The 21,870-nt window shown below is 38.1% G+C and overlaps 1 protein-coding gene and 1 pseudogene across 2 annotated transcripts in view; both read right to left on the bottom strand.

Annotated features, from left to right (window-relative positions):
- NLRC5 (NLR family CARD domain containing 5) overlaps nt 1-21,870 on the bottom strand; it is a 112,853-nt gene that overhangs the window by 77,474 nt on the left and 13,509 nt on the right. The window lies entirely within an intron of this gene.
- On the bottom strand, nt 11,856-21,670 carry LOC100620035 (A-kinase anchor protein 17A-like; annotated as a pseudogene).

The raw sequence follows: 21,870 nt of genomic DNA, 5'->3' as shown, positions 1-21,870 counted from the left end.
CTCCACACCACCTACTGTGCCAGAGTTAAAAAACCAAGTAAGAAAGACAGAAGAAACTTGGGAAGAAAGATGGGAAATAGAAATGAAAGTAATTTAAAAAAGAAAATAACCAACAGAATCTGTCACTTGGAAAAAGAAGCACAGAAATCACATGAAGTAATAAGCAAATTAGAGACCAGAATTGACTTGCTGGAAGCCATGAAAAGCAGGATAGACCAAACCGAAAAGTAAAATCAAAAGATTATAGCTGAAAATCAGTATTTAAAGACTAGAATTAAGCAAGTAGAAGCTAATGATCTCACAAGACAGTAGGAATTAATAAAGCAAAGTCAAAAGAATGACAAAATAGAAGGAAACATGAAATATCTCACTGAGAATCATTGGTCTACCAGAAAACCTGGAAAAAATAGAAGCCTTGATATCATATTACAAAAAATTATCCAAGAAAACTGCTCTGATATTCTTGAACAAGAGGGAAAAATAGACATGGAAAGAGTCCATAGATTACCCTCTATATTAAATCCTCAAAAGACAACCCCTAGGAATGTAATTGCCAAATTCAAGATCTTCTAAGCCAAGGAGAAAATATTTCAAAAAGTCAGAAAAAGACAACTCAGATATCAAGGAGCACCAGTCAGGATTACACAGGACTTGGCAGCCTCTACACTAAAGGACCACAAGGCTTAGAATATGATATTCAGAAGGCAGGAAAATTGTGTCTACAACCAAGGATCACCTACCCTTCAAAACTGACTATAGACTTCCAGGGGAAAGTATGGGCATTTAACAAAATAGAGGATTTTAACATTAACAAAATGAATAATTGTGATTACATTAAACTAAAAAGGTTTTGTACAAACAAAATGAATGCAACCAAAACTAGAAGGAAAACAACAAATTGGGGGGGGGGGTTATAACAAAAACCTCTGACAAAGGTTTAATTTTTCAAGTATATAAGGAACTAAATCAAGTGCACAAAAAATCAAGCCGTTGCCCAATTGATAAATGGGCAAGGGGCATAAATAGGTAGTTTTCATATAAAGAAATAAAAACTATCAATAAGCATATGAAAAAGTATTCTAAAGCTCTTATAGTTAGAGAAATGCAAATCAAAACAACTCTGAGTTACCACTTCACACCTAGCAGATTGGTTAATATGACAGCAAAGGAAAATAATAAATGCAGGAGAGGATGTGGCAAAATTGGGACACTAATACATGGTTGGTAGAGTTGTGAATTGATTCAACCATTCTGGAAGGCAATTTAGAATTATGCCCAAAGGGCTTTAAATTACTGCTTGCCCTTTGATCCAACCATACCACTGTTGGGTTTCTACCCCAAAGAGATAATAGGGAAAAAATACATGTACAAAAATTTATAGCCACACTCTTTGTGGTGGCAAAAAAATTGGAAAATGAGGGGGTGTCCATTGATTGGGGAATGGCTGAACAAATTGTGGTATTTGTTGGTGATGGAATATTATTGTGCTGAAAGGAATTCCATGTGAACTGGAAAGACCTCTAGGAATTGATGCAGAGTGAAAGGAGCAGAACCAGGAGAACATTGTACACAGAGACTGATACACTGTGGCACAATCAAATGTAATGGACTTCTCTACTAGTAGCAATGAAATGATACAGGACAATTTTGAGGGACTTATGAGAAAGAAGACTATCCACGCCGAGAAAAAGAACTATGGGAACAGAAACACAGAAGAAAAACATTTCCTTGATCATATGGCTTGATGGGGATATGATTGGGGATGTAGACTCTAAATTATCACTCTATTGCAAATATTAATGTGGAAATAAGCCTTGATCAATGATACAGGTAAAACCCAGTTGAATTGCTCATTGGCTATGGGAGGGGAAGGGAAGGGAGGGAAAGAATATGAATCATGTAACCAGGGAAAAATATTCTAAATTAAATAGAGAAAAAAAATTTTAAAGTATGTTTCTTAGAGATCTGACATGTGTACAGATCCCTTCATTTCACTGTTTTTTTTTTTTCAGTCTCTTTACATGGAAGATTCTGGGAGATGGCTTCCAGGAGAATCATGATGACATAAAAGGGAAGTGTACTGAAGAGACTTTAGAGCATTCACAGACATCCTGTCAGTGACTACACTTAGGAAACCACACATTCAGAAGGAGCTTATTGATGAGCTGAATAGCCAAAACTGTTAATGTCATCAAAAAAGCCCAAGTTAGCCTCTATCTTCTCTCTGCTTCATTCACATCAGTGGGAGCTCGGTAAATCTCTGGTGGCATTTGGTAAGCAGCTGCAGTAAGGAGAAAGTCCTTAGGGCCTTCTTTCCCCTGAGGTCATACAAGTCTCAATCCTCACAACCCTGGGAATTTAAAAAGTTATTATGAGGAATCCTGGGGTGTATGGGGTGCTCAGGGAGGGGTAATAGCTCTGGTATGGAGGGCTTGTCGTGTCCTCCTAGGGCAGCTCTCCAACCTCTGACCCTCACCTGATACCCAGCTCTCACTTGTGGCTCCCAGTAGCTGCTAGCTTGCGGCAGCGGCCACACCTCGGGCAACGGCTTCGACAGGCCGGCTAAACCTTGTGAGAGTAGCCATCGGGTCGTTGTGGACCCCTGGTGAACCAGGGCCTTGCTCACCCAGCATGTGAAGACTGCTTCGGTGGAAGAGGCGGAAGAAACCAATAAGAAGGTTCAACGGCTGAGACGGCGACGCAGCAAAGCACTGTGGAGTGCTTAGGGCATGTTGGAGCACAAAAGACAACATGGCCATCCAATGCAGCTGAGGAAGTCTCCAGGTGTAACGACTTTTTGTGCCACTGGACCCAGGCTTCCAACGCCGAGAGAGAGTGGGACTGTCTCTGTGCATCGACTTTTCCACTTACATCTCCTACACGCACAAGTGTTTTTTGTGCACACTCATCTATATCACAGATGAAAGTGCACAAAGACAAATGTCATCCTCGGTTACCAAGAGACTACTACTATGAGGCATCCTGGTGCTACATGCCAGGTGCTGCAGTCAGCCTAGAAGTGATGTCTCAGGAACAAAAAGTGATTTTCTGGACCAAGCAGCCATAACAACCTTTGGACATGAACTTGCTATTCTTGATTAGGACTTGAGTTAAGTTTTGAATATACTTCCTTCAGAGATCATGATGGGTGTAGGGGAGAGTATGCCCTGGAAGTACTGGAGAAATTATTTGCACATCCATTCTTATTATATCTTTGAAGTAAATATCATGTAGTTCATCTCCTTTCCTACATGAGGACAACCACAGCGCCAAAGAATATTCCAGCTGGAAAAGCTATCAAGTCCAACACCTTCATTTTACGAAGGAAGAAACTAAGGCACAAGGAAGGGAAGGGATTTTTCCAAAGTCAGATGTGAATGGACAGCAAAAGCTGTACTAGAACCTGGGGCTAAGTCTATAGTAGTAGTTTCTCGGTAACCGAGCATGACATTTGTCTTTGTGCGCTTTCATTTATGATGTAGATGAGTGTGCACAAAGACACTTGTGCATGAAGGAGATTTAAGTGGAAAAGTCGATGCACAGAGACAGTCCCACTCTCTCTCGGCGTTGGAAGCCTGGGTCCAGTGGCCCAAAAAGTCGTTACACCTGGAGACTTCCTCAGCTGCATTGGATGGCCATGTTGTCTTTTGTGCTCCAACATGCCCTAAGCACTCCACAGTCCTTTGCTGTATTGCCATCTCAGCCGTTGAACCTTCTTATTGGTTTCTTCCTCCTGTTCCACCGAAGCAGTTTTCACATGCTGGGTGAGCAAGGCCCTGGTTCACCAGGGGTCCACAACGACCCGATGGCTACTCTCACAAGGTTTAGCCGGCCTGTCGAAGCCGTTGCCCGAGGTGTGGCCGCTGCCGCATACTAGCAGCTACTGGGAGCCACAAGTGAGAGCTGGGTATCAGGTGAGGGTCAGAGGTTGGAGAGCTGCCCTAGAAGGGCATGACAAGCCCTCCATACCAGAGATACTACCCCTCCCTGAACACCCCATACACCTCTGGGGCTAAGTCTATAAGATTTTCTAAAATACCATCTTGCCTCCTTTATTTAGGGAGTGAATGTGATTTAATATAAATTCTGGGTCTATCCAAAAAATATTTTCAAAGATTTCCCTTCTGTTCTATTTTTGTCTACCAAGGCCAGAATCACATTGTAAAGGGATCCTTCCTTTTGTGAGTCTCTAAGCTCTGCATGGGTTGACAGATTTCAGAGAGCCATTGAGTCCATTCCTAGGCTTTGAAATAGCACAATGTTTGATTTATCCCAGTTGCCTTCAGGATTATAACTGAATTTCTCTCCCTCAAACTCTTTTATATCTCAACAGTGGCACAATACTGTCTTCCTCCTGTGACCTGAAGAGGAAGTAAAGTGAGCACCAACTCTATCTAGGGATCTCCAGTTTAGGACAGTGACCTGATAACAATGGCAAACTAGCTGGTGGACCTGCTTAATGGACCGTCTTTATGATAAGGACAAGAGAATAGCTGTGACATGAGCACAAACTGTTCAACTGTTTGTCCTGGCTGATTCAGAGGACCATGGTTCTCCATCCTAATTTATGCTCTGGTCCTCTCCTCTAGATAATTCAGGTTTCTGCCTCTTTCCTCTTATAAGATTTTGATCCATCAGTTTTTTAAAATAGTAATTTTTAAAATTCTGAATTTAACAAACAGAAAATAAACTGAGCATACACACACACACACACACACACACACACACACACACACATATTAGAAGAGAATTGTACATGAAACTGTGAATCCCTATTATAGAGAGTTTGCTTTTTTCCCCCCCACTGGAAAAGGCTTTTATTTCACCTTAAAAATGCAAACTGGAATAAACACAACCTTTTACCACCCAAAGGCTACAACTATTTTTTTAAACCCTTACCTTCCATCTTGGAATCAATACTGTGTATTGGCTCCAAGGCAGAAGAGTGGTAAGGGTTAGGCAATGGGGATCAAGTGACTTGTCCAGGGTCACACAACTGGGAAGTGTCTGAGGCAAGATTTGAACCTAGGACCTCCCGTCTCTAGGTCTGGCTCTCAACCCACTGAGCTACCCAGCTGCCCCCTACAACTATTTTTTAAGTATTCCCAACATTCATCTTGAGAAGCAAAAGACTAAAAAATACAAGTTTGCAGCCTTGAATTTGTTTGAAACATTGGAAGTAAAAGTAATTTAGCAAAACAGCTTCTTAAAAAAAACCCACATATATACTAATTTGTACTAGAAACAAAAGCTTTTAACTGACTTTTTACTCTCAATTATTTTAATTTTTTAAAAATCAATGTTTCAGAAGTAATGGAACAACTCCAGATCACTCTGTCTCATATTCTGATTTACTAGAATCTTTAAAAAATATAGTGCAGGACTTCCGGTTAAGATGGCGGCTTAGAGAAAGCTAAAGTTCAGATCTCCGGAAAACCCTTCCCTACCGATCTCAAACTATAAGCTCCTAAGGCGCCGAAATTCAAAACGATCAACAGCACAGACCCTGGGAACCCTCCTCCTGGACCTGGACCCGGTTCAAAAGGTACGGCTCCCCTCAAAAGCCAGAACCCGAGATCACTTGGACCTCAGGGGTAGGAGCGCAGAGTCCAAGGCTCCCGGAAGCCGCAGCCCGGCCCGGCTCAGAGAGCAGGGTCCTCGGAACAACAACCCTCAGGGCCTTCTACCCGAGTCCCAGTGAAAGTTACTGCCTGGGGCTCCCGCTGCAGAGAGCTGGTCGAAACAACAGCAACCCTCAGGGCGGGCAAGACAGCCTCACGGGCTGGATCCTGCTATCCAAGTCTCAGTGAAAGTCCTTGCCCTCGGAGCTTGGGGAAGCTGCAGCCCATCCCCCCGCAGGCCAACGAAACAGCCTCACGGCCAGCGATTCTGAAGGCAACTTCCGGAAAGCAACGTGGTCCGACCCTTCCATTCCAGTTCCAGTGAGGCATATTCAGTTTAACCCAGGGAAAGCTCATAGAACCAACATCTGCCCAGGACTAAAGCCTCTGAACACCAGACAGAGATAAGAAAAGCTAATCCTCCACATTCAGAGATGGCAAACTCCACAGAAGCACAGAAGCCCCAAAATACCAAGAAAAATAAGAAGAAAGGGGCGACTTTGGACACATTCTATGGAGCCAAAATACAAAATACAGAGCAGATAGAAGAAGATATACAAGAAAATGCTCCAAAATCTTCCAAAGGAAATAGAAACTCTCCACAAACCCATGAAGAATTTGAATCAGAAATGACCAAAAAGATGGAAGCCCTCTGGGAGGAAAAGTGGGAAATAATGCAAAAGAAATTCACGCATCTACAAAACCAGTTTGACTAAACTGTAAAAGAAAACCAGGCTTTAAAGCAAGAACTAATAAAGCAAAGCCAAAACACCAAGAAATTAGAAGAGAACATAAAATATCTCACCGACAAGGTGATAGATCTGGAAAATAGAGGGAGAAGAGAGAATTTAAGAATAATTGGACTCCCAGAAAAGCCAGAAATAAACACCAAACTGGACATGGTGATACAAGATATAATCAAAGAAAATTGCCCAGAGATTCTAGAACAAGGGGGCAATACAGCCACTGACAGAGCTCACAGAACACCTTCTACACTAAACCCCCAAAAGACAACTCCCAGGAATGTAATTGCCAAATTCCAAAGCTATCAAACAAAAGAAAAAATCCTACAGGAAGCCAGAAAAAGACAATTTAGATATAAAGGAATGCCAATCGGGGTCACACAAGACTTTGCAAGTTCTACTCTGAATGATCGTAAGGCATGGAACATGATCTTCAGAAAGGCAAGAGAGCTGGGTCTCCAACCAAGAATCAGCTACCCAGCAAAACTGACTATATACTTCCAAGGGAAAGTATGGGCATTCAACAAAATAGAAGACTTCCAACTTTTTGAAAAGAAAAGACCAGAGCTCTGTGGAAAGTTTGATACCGAAAATCAAAGAGCAAGGAATACCTGAAAAGGTAAATATTAAGGAAAGGGGAAAAATGTTATCTTCTTCTTTTACTCAAACTCTCTTCTATAAGGACTACATTTATATCAATCTATGTATACTAACATGTGGGGAAAATGTAATGTATAAATAGGGGGTAAAGAAAGACCAAATAGAATAATGGTTCTCACACAAAGATTCACATGGGAAGGGGAGGGGAAGAAAACTCCTATAAGAAGGAGAGGAAGAGGGGGGGGTTACTTAAACCTCAATCTCAGGGAAATCAACTCTGAGAGGGAAAAACATCCAGATCCATTGGGATCTTGAATTCTATCTTACCCAACAAGGGTAAGGAGAAGGGAAAACCAAAGGGGGGAGGGGGAGAGGGAGAACAAAAAGGGAGGGAAAGAGAGGGGGGAGGGGGAGGGAAGAAAAAGGGAGGGACTAAAAAGGGAAACATCAAGGGAGGGGACAAGGGGGACTGATTCAAAGTAAATCACTGGACTAAAAGGTAGAGCCGAAGAAGAAAAGGTTAGAATTAGGGAAGGCTATCAAAATGCCAGGGAGTCCACAAATGACAATCATAACTTTGAACGTGAATGGGATGAACTCACCCATAAAACGTAGACGAATAGCAGAATGGATTAGAATCCAAAACCCTACCATATGTTGTCTTCAAGAAACACACATGAGGCGGGTTGACACCCACAAGGTCAGAATTAAAGGATGGAGTAAGACCTTCTGGGCCTCAACTGATAGAAAGAAGGCAGGAGTGGTAATCATGATATCTGATAAAGCCAATGCAAAAATAGACCTGATCAAAAGGGATAGGGAAGGTAATTATATTTTGTTAAAAGGGACTCTAGACAACGAGGAAATATCATTAATCAACATGTATGCACCAAATAATATAGCACACAAATTTCTAATGGAGAAACTAGGAGAATTGAAGGAAGAATAGACAATAAAACCATACTAGTGGGAGACTTAAACCAACCATTATCAAATTTAGATAAATCAAATCAAAAAATAAATAAGAAAGAGGTAAAAGAAGTAAATGAAATCTTAGAAAAATTAGAATTAATAGACATATGGAGAAAAATAAATAGGGATAAAAAGGAATACACCTTCTTCTCAGCACCACATGGCACATTCACAAAAATTGACCATACATTAGGTCACAGAAACATAGCACACAAATGCAAAAAAGCAGAAATAATGAATGCAGCCTTCTCAGATCACAAGGCAATAAAAATAATGATTAGTAATGGTACATGGAAAACCAAATCTAAAACCAATTGGAAATTAAACAATATGATACCTCAAAACCGTTTAGTTAAAGAAGAAATCATAGAAACAATTAATAATTTCATCAAGGAAAATGACAATGGCGAAACATCCTTTCAAACCTTTTGGGATGCAGCCAAAGTGGTAATCAGAGGCAAATTCATATCCCTGAATGCTTATATTAACAAACAAGGGAGAGCAGAGATCAATCAATTGGAAATGCAATTGAAAAAACTCGAAAGCGATCAAATTAAAAACCCCCAGCAGAAAACCAAATTAGAAATCCTAAAAATTAAGGGAGAAATTAATAAAATCGAAAGTGATAGAACTATTGATTTAATAAATAAGACAAGAAGCTGGTACTTTGAAAAAACAAACAAAATAGACAAAGTACTGGTCAATCTAATTAAAAAAAGGAAGGAAGAAAAGCAAATTCACAGCATTAAAGATGAAAAGGGGGACAGCACCTCCAATGAGGAGGAAATTAAGGCAATCATTAGAAATTACTTTGCCCAATTATATGGCAATAAATACACCAATTTAGGAGAAATGGATGAATATATACAAAAATACAAACTGCCTAGACTAACAGAAGAGGAAATAGAATTCTTAAATAATCCCATATCAGAAATTGAAATCCATCAAGCCATCAAAGAACTTCCTAAGAAAAAATCCCCAGGGCCTGATGGATTCACCTGTGAATTCTATCAAACATTCAGAGAACAGTTAATCCCAATACTATACAAACTATTTGACATAATAAGCAAAGAGGGAGTTCTACCAAACTCCTTTTATGACACAAACATGGTACTGATTCCAAAACCAGGCAGGTCAAAAACAGAGAAAGAAAACTATAGGCCAATCTCCCTAATGAATATAGATGCAAAAATCTTAAATAGGATACTAGCAAAAAGACTCCAGCAAGTGATCAGAAGGATCATTCACCATGATCAAGTAGGATTCATACCAGGGATGCAGGGCTGGTTCAACATTAGGAAAACCATCCACATAATTGACCACATCAACAAGCAAACTAGCAAGAACCACATGATTATCTCAATAGATGCAGAAAAAGCCTTTGATAAAATACAACACCCATTCCTATTAAAAACACTAGAAAGCATAGGAATAGAAGGGTCATTCCTAAAAATAATAAACAGTATATATCTAAAACCAACAGCTAATATCATCTGCAATGGGGATAAACAAGATGCATTCCCAATAAGATCAGGAGTGAAACAAGGATGCCCATTATCACCTCTACTATTTGACATTGTACTAGAAACACTAGCAGTAGCAATTAGAGAAGATAAAGGAATTGAAGGCATCAAAATAGGCAAGGAGGAGACCAAGTTATCACTCTTGGCGGATGACATGATGGTCTACTTAAAGAATCCTAGAGATTCAACCAAAAAGCTAATTGAAATAATCAACAACTTTAGCAAAGTTGCAGGATACAAAATAAACCCACATAAATCATCAGCTTTTCTATATATCTCCAACACAGCTCAGCAGCAAGAACTAGAAAGAGAAATCCCATTCAAAATCACCTTAGACAAAATAAAATACCTAGGAATCTACCTCCCAAGACAAACACAGGAACTATATGAACACAACTACAAAACACTCGCCACACAACTAAAACTAGACTTGAACAAATGGAAAAACATTAACTGCTCATGGATAGGACGAGCCAATATAATAAAAATGACCATCCTACCCAAACTTATTTATCTATTTAGTGCCATACCCATGGAACTACCAAAATACTTCTTCACTGATTTAGAAAAAACCATAACAAAGTTCATTTGGAAGAACAAAAGATCAAGGATATCCAGGGAAATAATGAAAAAAAACACATACGATGGGGGCCTTGCAGTCCCTGACCTAAAACTATATTACAAAGCAGCAGTCATCAAAACAATTTGGTACTGGCTAAGAAACAGAAAGGAAGATCAGTGGAATAGACTGGGGGAAAGCGACCTCAGCAAGACAGTATACGATAAACCCAAAGATCCCAGCTTTTGGGACAAAAATCCACTATTCGATAAAAACTGCTGGGAAAATTGGAAGACAGTGTGGGAGAGACTAGGAATAGATCAACACCTCACACCCTACACCAAGATAAATTCAAAATGGGTGAGTGACTTAAACATAAAGAAGGAAACCATAAGTAAATTGGGTAAACACAGAATAGTATACATGTCAGACCTTTGGGAGGGGAAAGACTTTAAAACCAAGCAAGATATAGAAAGAATCACAAAATGTAAAATAAATAATTTTGACTACATCAAACTAAAAAGCTTTTGTACAAACAAAACCAATATAACTAAAATCAGAAGGGAAACAACAAATTGGGAAAAAATCTTCATAGAAACCTCTGACAAAGGTTTAATTCCTCATTTATAATGAGCTAAATCAATTGTACAAAAAATCAAGCCATTCTCCAATTGATAAATGGGCAAGGGAAATGGATAGGCAGTTCTCAGATAAAGAAATCAAAACTATTAACAAGCACATGAAGAAGTGTTCTACATCTCTTATAATCAGAGAGATGCAAATCAAAACAACTCTGAGGTATCACCTCACACCTAGCAGATTGGCTAACATAACAGCAAAGGAAAGTAATGAATGCTGGAGGGGATGTGGCAAAGCAGGGACATTAATTCATTGCTGGTGGAGTTGTGAACTGATCCAACCATTCTGGAGGGCAATTTGGAACTATGCCCAAAGGGCGACAAAAGAATATCTACCCTTTGACCCAGCCATAGCACTGCTGGGTCTGTACCCCAAAGAGATAATGGACACAAAGACTTGTACAAAAATATTCATAGCTGCGCTCTTTGTGGTGGCCCAAAACTGGAAAACGAGGGGATGCCCATCAATTGGGGAATGGCTGAACAAACTGTGGTATATGTTGGTGATGGAATACTATTGTGCTAAAAGGAATAATAAAGTGGAGAAGTTCCATGGAGACTGGAACAACCTCCAGGAAGTGATGCAGAGCGAGAGGAGCAGAACCAGGAGAACATTGTACACAGAGACTAATACACTGTGGTATAATTGAATGTAATGGACTTCTCCATTAGTAGTGGTGTAATGTCCCTGAACAACTTGCAGGGATCCAGGAGAAAAAAACACCATTCATAAGCAAAGGATAAACTATGGGAGTGGAAACACCGAGAAAAAGCAACTGCCTGAATACAGAGGTTGAGGGGACATGACAGAGGATAGACTCTAAATGAACACTCTAATGCAAATACTATCAACAAAGCAATGGGTTCAAATCAAGAAAACATCTAATGCCCAGTGGACTTACGCGTCGGCTATGGGGGGTGGGGGGGGGAGGAAAAGAAAATGATCTATGTCTTTAACGAATAATGCTTGGAAATGATCAAATAAAATATATTAAAAAAAATATAGTGCATTTGCATTCTCAATTTTAAAGGAATCTACATTTCATATACGGCTTACTATGCTATGATCATTTTGTTCCCATGACTTTCCACTACCATCTCCATGTTTTTGAATCAGTTAAATACAAAATAAAATCAAACTAGCAAGTTTTTTCTTTTAATTGTCCTACACATTTTTGTGGTTGTTCATAACACTTAACATTTGGCAACTTATCTCAAGTTCACTTAAATTTGCCCTTTATTCTGCAGTACATGTTGACTTCATTGAATACATGAAGAATATTTAGTCAAGAATTCTGCATACATTTCTGTGGTAGGTCTGGAAATCTTATACTGTCAGTCTATACAATTCTCTTGATTAAAAAAAGATTGGTGACATTAAAGCAATCAGATCAAAATATTTAAAAAGAAAAAGGAAAGCTAATGAAAAGCAAATTACCAACACAGTTGAAAATGAAGCACAAATAATTATTCAATCTTAAAAAAAGAAAATAAATTTCCAATACAATTGTGTTTCCTTTCATAAAGGAGTTCACTTTACATTCACTAAGCAGAGACTCAGTTTTCTTAAGGTGGTCAAGAAGTCAGAAAGTTCAGAACCCCTTGCTGGTCCTGGTCTATCCTGTAATGGGTCTTAAGGCAAAGTCTTTTACCACCTGCTCCAACTACTTCTGGATTTGCTCAAGAATCTTCCTCTTCCACAGTACTTCCTACCCACTCTTCTTCTATCCCTGCTTCCATTCCTTCAGCATATTTGCATTTGCTGTAGAACACTCTGGTACCTAGATCTATCAGGGCTTATACTGCTGGGAGCCATCAGACCATGATGCCTTGACAGAATCACACATGGTAGCTGGGGAGACCACAGAGTGGTCCTTGGCAAGATGTGATTGCTCACCCAACCCCCTTTACATGACCTCTTTCATCAATGCCCCTTACCTATGAATTGACATGATCATTATTCTCCCTAGTCTCAAAAGAAATAATGCAAGAGCAAAACACATGTACCCTTATTCCCCAAAACATCACCAAAAGACTAGACCCTCAAATCCAATCCCAAAAAGACTATCATGGGTTAACTTTTATTTAGGTACATAATTCCCAGCAAAACTGCAGCTAAGGCCAAGGCCAGAACTTCCCCACTCACAGAAGCCCATTCTCATGAAGTCAGTACACAAATCAATCATAGAGGCCCAAGTGATAAGTACAAGTACATCAAGCTTCAGTATGCCTCAGTGACTCAGGAACTCCCTAATAAAGAACCCTGAGAAATGACCAGTCTAAATTTGAATTGTGTTCCCAGTACCCTCAGTCTCAATGGTATGATTGTTGAATTGTCTTCTAAGAACTGTTGATTAATTATTCCATTTTATTAAAAGCAACATGTACACAGAATAGTATACATGTCAGACCTTTGGGAAGGGAAAGACTTTAAAACCAAGCAAGACTTAGAAAGAGTCACAAAATGTAAAACAATAATTTTGACGACATAAAATTAAAAAGCTTTTGTACAACCAAAAAAAAATCTAAAATCAGAAGGGAAGCAACAAATTGGGAAACAATCTTCATAAAAACCTCTGACAAAGGTTTAATTACTCAAATTTACAAAGAGCTAAATCAATTGTACAAAAAAATCAAGCCATTCTCCAGTTGATAAATGGACAAGGGACATGAATAGGCAGTTTTCAGATAAAGAAATCAAAACTATTAATAAGCACATGAAAAAGTGCTCTAAATCTCTTATAATTAGAGAGATGCAAATCAAAGCAACTTTGGGGTACTATCTCACAACTAGCAGATTGGCTAACATGACAGCAAAAGAAAGTAATGAATGCTGGAGGGGATGTGGTAAAGTAGGGACATTAATTCAGTGCTGGTGGGGTTGTGAATTGATCCAACCATACTGGAGGGCAATTTGGAACTATGCCCAAAGGGCGATAAAAGACTGTCTGCCCTTTGATCCAGCCATAGCACTGCTGGGTTTGTACCCCAAAGAGATAATAAGGAAAAAGACCTGTACAAGAATATTCATAGCTGCACTCTTTGTGGTGGCCAAAAATTGAAAAATTAGGGGATGCCCTTCAATTGGAGAATAGCTGAACAAATTGTGTTATATGTTGGTGATGGAATACTATTGTGCCCAAAGGAATAATAAAGTGGAGGAATTCCATGGAGACTGGAACAACCTCCAGGAAGTGATGCAGAGTGAGAGAAGCAGAACCAGGAAAACACTGTACACAGAGATTGATACACTGTTGTACAATCGAAAGTAATGGACTTCTCCATTAGTGTCAATGCAATATCCCTGAACAATCTGCAGGGATCTAGGAGAAAAAACACTATCCACAAGCAGAGGACAAACTGTGGGAGTAAAAACACCGAGGAAAAGCAACTGCTTGACTACAGGGGTTAAGGGGACATGTCTGAGGAGAGACTCTAAATGAACACTCTAATGCAAATACCAACAACATGGAAATGGGTTTGAATCAAGAACACATGTGAAACCCAGTGGAATCGTGTGTCAGCTATGGGGGGGAGGGGAGGAAAAGAAAATGATCTTTGTCTCCAATGAATAATGTTTTGAAATGACCAAATAAGATATTGTTTAAAAAAAATAAAATTAAATTAAAAAAAAGCAATACGTAATTTTCCTTGATTGTTTGTAAGCTCAAAACTTCTCACAGGGTAGTGAGAAAATTAAGCTGCCTGTGATGAAATAATTTATCTTTTGTGTAACCTTTATTCTGTCTTAAATCACAATACAAAAATATAGAATGTTAATCAAGTGATTTGTTAAACATTAATGTATCACTTTTCCAATTATCTCTCTTTGATTTTGTGTATCTGCATGCTAAGAATATGGGTATAAAAATAAAGACCAGACATCAGGATGGTGGAGCAGCTGTTAGATGCAAAGCAGTCCCATGGCTGTAATGATTAAGCTGTCTTCCGTTTGTTATTTACTTTATTTTATTTATTTTTGCTGATCGTTCACCTCCTGTCAGGAACCCTAGAGTAATGAATGAGGCTGGACCCTGACTGCAGCATTACACTTCTCCAATGAGGACTAGAAGCCTTCTAGTTCTAGTAAGAGTGCCTTCTATGAAGGTTCTTTTTCCTTTGTCTTTCATCTTCTTTATTTGTGTCCCTTCTATGCTTGCTCCTATCCCTTTTATGCCTCTCCTCAGTACTTGTCTCTACTGAGCCCACATTTCTCCTTACTCATTTCTCTATTACATTTGTCTTGTTCAAAAGATGACTGTTTTTTTTTTTTACACATTCTGGTTACAGTTAGATGTACCCTTTTGTTGTTAGTTATTGGCAGGAAGACAAGAGAGCACATCTGAGCACTGTTTTGCTGTCCAGCTTTCATTTGTTTTCTTGCTAGTTAAGTTTCTTGCTTTCTTTGCACTGAGCTTCTTCACTTAAGTTGCCATTCACAGTTTTGGAATTAAAATTAATTTCCTGATTTGAAAGCATTTCTCTTTGACAGAGCTGAGTTGGTTGACCCATAAGGGAATGTAAGGAGGTAGAGGTAACAGAGCTTGAAGACACTGACTGTATAATATTTAAAACAGGTTGTAGTAGGGCAGTATGAGACGCCACTGCTTCTTCCTTGTTCTGCTGTATCTCATCAATTTTCTTGCTCAACAAAATATTTAATAGCCACTCCCTTAGCTCTTTCTTTTTTCTCTGGAGTCTGAGAGCTCACTCTTTTTCCTCCTCCACCTGTCTGAATTCAGCTTCCTGAAGTTATCTTCTCTCTTCAAGTTGTCAAAGGCATTTTTTCTACTTTCTGTTCCTGCTCTAGTAATTTTACTGCCTTTACTCTACTTAGTAGTTCCACAATTAATCTCATTGAAAATTTCTTTGAGCCATTAATAATTTCCTCTCCTCCAATTTTATCTTCTTTTATAACTTTTTCTGCTCTTCTGCTTGCATCTTTTCTATTTGTTCTGATTTCAACAACTTCACAATCTTTTTGTTTTCTTCTCTCTTGTGAAGCTTTTCTTGTTTTCTTTCTATTTCCAATTCCTCTCCATCTTTCTGGTTTTTTCCTCTCCTTTTTGCCTTTTTCTTCAGCTTCTTTGTCTTTATGTTTTTGTTCTTCTCTTTGTTCAAGTTCTTGGAAGTTTCTGTCTTTCAAGCTGATGTTTTTTTTTTTAATAGAGGCCTCCCTAAGGTGTTTAGTTGAATCAAGAAAAACCTTTATATTGCAGGCTGCCATCTACATTAGTTTCATACCATGCAAGGCAATCATAGCTTTGATGGAGTCAACATATTCTCTATAGTGAACACAAGCTTCAAAATTCAAATGTCCACCAAACTAAAAGTATGAAAATTTCTGCCAGTCATTTCTTCTCTTTAAGTAGGTTTAACATTGGAATGTCCACCTTCTGTATTTCTCCAAATGTCTAAAATACCCTAATGAAGGGAGGAAAGAGGTCAATGAATTGGACATGCAAATCAAAAAACTTGAAAGTGAACAAATTAAAAATCTTCCAATGAGAGATCCTAAAAATTAAAGGAGAAATTAATAAAATCAAAAGTGAAAGGAGTATTGTCCTTTAGAAGCTGATATTTTGAAAAAAAACAATAAATAAAATCGACAAAGTACTGGTCAATCTAATAAAAAAAGGAAAGAAAAAATCAAATTAACAGTATCAAAGAGGAAAAGGGAAATCTCACCTCTAATGAAGAGGAAATTATGGCAATCATTAAAAACTGTTTTGCCCAATTTTATGGCAACAAATATGACAATCTAGGTGATATGGATGAATACTTACAAAAATATAAATTGCCTAGACTAACAGAGGAAGAAATAGATTACCTAAATATCCCCATATCAGAAAAAGAAATTGAAGAAGCCATCAAAGAACTCCCTAAGAAAAAATCCCCAGAGCCTGATGGATTCACAAGTGAATTTCATCAAACATTCAAAAAACAACTAATCCCAATATTATACAAACTATTTGGCATAATAAGCAAAGAAGGAGTTCTACCAAATTCCTTTTATGACACAAATATGGTACTGATTCCAAAGCCTGGTAGGTCAAAAATGGAGAAAGAAAACTATAGGCCAATCTCCTTAATGAACATAGATGCAAAAATCTTAAATAGAATACTAGCAAAAAGACTCCAGAAAGTGATCATGAGAGTTATTCATTATGATCAGATGGGATTTATGCCAGGAATGCAAGGATGGTTCAATATTAGGAAAACCATCCACATAATTGACCACATCAACAAGCAAACCAACAAAAAAATCATATAATTAGCTCAGTAGATGCAGAAAAAGCTTTTGACAAAACAACACCCATTCCTATTGAAAACACTAAAAAGTATAGGAATAGAAGGGCCTTTCCTAAAAATAATAAACAGTGTATATCTAGAACCACCAGCAAACATCATTTGCAATGGGGATAAACTAGAAGCAAGGATGCCCATTATCACCTCTATTATTTAATATTGTACTAGAAAAACTAGCAGTAGCAATTAGAGATGAAAAAGAAATTAAAGGTATTAAAATAGGCAATGAAGAGACTAAACTATTACTCTTTGCAGATGATACGATGGTCTACTTAAAGAATCCTAGAGAATCAACTTAAAAAGCTAGTGGAAATAATCAACAACTTTAGCAAAGTTGCAGGATACAAAATAAATCCACAAGTCATTAGCATCTCTATATATTTCTAACACATATTAGCAGCAAGAATTAGAAAGAGAAATCCCATTCAAAATCACCTTAGACAAAATAAAATACTTAGGAATCTATCTCCTGAGACAAACACAGGAACTGTATGAACACAACTACAAAACACTCTCCACACAACTAAAACTAGACTTGAGCAATTGGAAAAACATTAACTGCTCATGGGTAGGATGAGCTAATTTAATAAAAATGACCATCCTACCCAAACTTATCTATCTATTTAGTGCCATACCCACTAAATTTCCAAAAAAAAATTTTATTGAATTAGAAAAAATCATAACAAGTTCATTTGGAAGAACAAAGGATCAAGGATATCCAGGGAAATAATGAAAAAAAAATACAAAGGAAGGTGGCCTTGCAGTCACAGATCTCAAACTATATTATAAAGCAGTGGTCATCAAAACAATGTGGTACTGGCTAAGAGACAGAAAGGAGGATCAGTGGAATAGACTTGGGGTAAGTGACTTCAGCAAGACAGTCTATGACAAACCCAAAGACTCCAGCTTTTGGGACAAAAATTCACTATTTGGCAAAAAGTGCTGGGAAAACTGGAAGACAGTGTGGGAGAGATTAGGTTTGGATCAACACCTCACACTCTACACCAAGATAAACTCAGAATGGGTGAATGACTTGAACATAAAGAAGGAAACTATAAGTAAATTAGGTGAACACAGAATAGTATACATGTCAGACCTTTGGGAAGGGAAAGGGAAAGAAAAACCAAGCAAGACATAGAAAGAGTCACAAAATGTAAAATAAATAATTTTGATTACATCAAATTAAAAAGGTTTTGTACAAACAAAACCAATGTAACTAAAATTAGAAGGGAAGCAACAAATTGGGAAACTTCATAATAAAACTCTGACAAAGGTCTAATTACTCAAATTTATAAAGAGCTAAATCAATTGTACAAAAAATCAAGCCAGTTGATAAATAGGCAAGGGACATGAATAGGCAGTTTTCAGCTAAAGAAATCAAAACTATTAATAAGCACATGAAAAAGTCTTCTAAATCTCTTATAATCAGAGAGATGCAAATCAAAACAACTCTGAGGTATCACCTCACACCAAGCAGATTGGCTAATATGACAGCAAAGGAAAGTAATGAATGTTGGAGGGGATGTGGCAAAGTTGGGACATTAATTCATTGCTGGTGGAGTAGTGAATTGATCCAACCATTCAGGAGGGCAATTTGGAACTATGCCCAAAGGGCGATAAAAGACTGTCTGCCCTTTGATCCAGCCATAGCACTGCTGGGTTTGTACCCCAAAGAGATAATAAGGAAAAAGACATGTACAAGAATATTCATAGCTGCATTCTTTGTGGTGGCAAAATAATTGGAAAATGAGGAGATGCCCTTCAATTGGGGAATAGCTGAACAAATTGTGGTATATGTTGGTGACGGAATACTATTGTGCCCAAAGGAATAATAAAGTGGAGGAATTCCATGGATACTGGAACAACCTCCAGGAAGTGATGCAGAGTGAAAGGAGCAGAGCCAGGAGAACATTGTACACAGAGACTGATACACTGTGGTACAATCAAACATAAAGGACTTTTCCATTAGTGTCAATGCAATGTCCCTGAACAACCTGCAGGGATCAAGGAGAAAAAAACACTACCCACAAGCAGAGGACAAACAGTGGGAGTAAAAACACTGAGGAAAGGCAACAGCTTGACTTCAAGGATTGAGGGGATATGATTGAGGAAAGACTCTAAATGAACACCCTAATGCAAAAACCAATAACATGGAAATGAGTTCAGATCGAGGACACATATGATAGCCAGAGGAATCACACATCGCCAATGGGAGGGGTGGGGTTGGGGGAGGAAAAGAAAATTATCTTTGTTTTTAGTGAATGATGTTTGAAAATGACCAAATAAAATAACATTTAAAAGGGGAAAAAATCACCCTAGACAACATAAAATACTTAGGAATCTATCTGTGAAGACAAACACAGGAACTTTATGAACACAACTACAAAACTCTCTCCACACAATTAAAACTAGATCTAAATAATTGGAAAAACATTAATTGCTCATGGGTAGGATGAGCTAACATAATGACAATCTTACCCAAATTTATTTATTTGTTTATTGCCATACCCATCTAACTGCCAAGAAATTTTTTTACTGAATTATAAAAAAACCATAACAAAGTTCGTTTGGAAGAACAAAAGATCAAGAATATCCAGGGAAATAATGAAAAAAAATGTGAAGGAAGGTGGCCTATCAGTACAAGATTTAAAACTATACTATAAAGCAGTGATCATCAAAACAATATGGTACTGGCTAAGAGACAGAAAGGAGGATCAATGAAATAGACGGGGTAAATGGCAAGACAAATCCCAGCTTTTGGGACAAAACCCCACTATTTGACAAAAACTGCTGGAAAAATTGGAAGAGAGTATGGGAGAGACTGGGTTTGGATCAACATCTCACACCCTACACCAAGATAAATTCAGAATGGATGAATTACTTGAATATAAAGAAGGAAACTATAAGTAAATTAGGTGACGACAGAAGAGTATACATGTAAGATCTTTGGGAAAGGAAAGATTTTAAAACCAAGCAAGCATTAGAAAAAATTACAAGTTATAAAATAAATAATTTTGATTACATTAAATTAAAAAGGTTTTGTACAAACAAAACCAATGCAACCAAAATAAGAAGGGAAGCAACAAATTGGGAAAAAATCTTCATAATAAAAACTTCTGACAGAGGTCTAATTACTCAAATTTATAAAGAGCTAAATCAATTGTACAAAGAAGCAAGCCATTCTTCAATTGATAAATGGGCAAAGGACACAAACAGGCAATTTTCAGATAAAGAAATCAAAACCATCAATAAGCACATGAAAAAGTGTTCTAAATCTCTTATAATCAGAGAAATGCAAATCAAAGCAACTTTGGGGTACTATCTCACAACTAGCAGATTGGCTAACATGACAGCAAAGAAAAGTAATGAATGCTGGAGGGGATGTGGCAAAGTTGGGTCATTAATGCATTGCTGGTGGGGTTGTGAACTGATCCAACCATTCTGGAAGGCAATTTAGAACTATGCTCAAAGGGTGAAAAGAATGCCTGCCCTTTGATCCATTCATAGCACTGCTGGGTTTGTACCCCAAAGAGATAATAAGGAAAAAGACTTGTACAAGAATATTCATAGCTGTGCTCTTTGTGGTGGCAAAAAATTGGAAAGTGAGGAGATGCCCTTCAATTGGGGAATGGCTGAACAAATTGTGTTATATGTTGGTGATGGAATACTATTGTGCCCAAAGGAATAATAAAGTGGAGGAATTCCATGGAGACTGGAACAACCTCCAGGAAGTGATGCAGAGTGAGAGAAGCAGAACCAGGAAAACACTGTACACAGAGATTGATACACTGTGGTACAATCGAATGTAATGGACTTCTATTCTAGCGGCAATGCAATGATGCAGGACAATTCTGAGCAACTTATGGGAAAGAGCACTATCCACATCCAAAGGAAGAACTGTGGGAGTAGAAACACAGAAGAAAAACAACTGCTTGATCATATGGGTCAATGGGGATATGATTGTGGATGTAGAACTGTAAGCGATCACCCTAGTGCAAACATCAATAATATGGAAATAGGTTTTGATCAAGGACACACATAAATCCCAAAACCCAGTGGAATTGCACTTGGCTATGGGAAGCGGTGGGGGGTGGGGAGGAAAAGAACATGATTCTTGTAACCAAAAAATAAATATTCCAAAATGCCCAATTAAATAAAAATTTCAAAAGAAAAATAAAATACTTTAATGAGAACTTCATCTGGTCTTCCTTCAGTTTTCACCAGATTCCTTCAGTGCAAACTATTTACAAGTTATCCTTCCAAATGAATTGTATCCGGTTCCTCTCTTGTTAGTCTCATTCATTATCTTTTGCATCAGGAAAGAGTCCCAGTTATGCCAAGTTGGAAAATCTATTTTAAACTTAGTAGCCTGAACTTTTAAAATATCAGAGAAACCAATAAGTTTTATTGTTTTGCCATCAAGGCATGAAAGAAAAGATTTAACCAAACTCTTATTTTCAAATTCTCCCTCAAAATGGATTAAATAGTGCTTTTAGACATTTGAAGAGTGGAAAATTGATGACTTTGTACCATCCCTTTCAATCTTTTCATCACTTCCCAATTAGAAATAGAGTTTCCAGGTTGCTTCAATTGTGGAAGTGCTACACTATTTGTCATTTTTGTAATTGGCTTAAGGTACAATCCAGATAAACTACAAAATTTAAACTGCTTCTGATGTATCATAAACTATCTAGGCAGCTGCCATAGCCAAAAAGTTAAACCTGCTCTAGGAGTCTCTGAGTGACTCTTCAGCAGTTGGAGGCTTGCTCCCCTGCATTCAATACATTCCTTGCCCTCCCCAACCCTCATCCAGAAACTGGGAGTGCCCCTCCCCCTTTTCTTTTTAGGCATTTGTAAATTCAATATGTAATTTTCAAAGAGATCAGCTTTCTTCATGCTAGTGGC

This window comes from Monodelphis domestica, chromosome 1 (genome assembly GCF_027887165.1).
Source record: "Monodelphis domestica isolate mMonDom1 chromosome 1, mMonDom1.pri, whole genome shotgun sequence".
NCBI classification, from domain to species: Eukaryota; Metazoa; Chordata; class Mammalia; order Didelphimorphia; family Didelphidae; genus Monodelphis; species Monodelphis domestica.
This window is presented reverse-complemented; position numbering and strand designations above follow the sequence as displayed.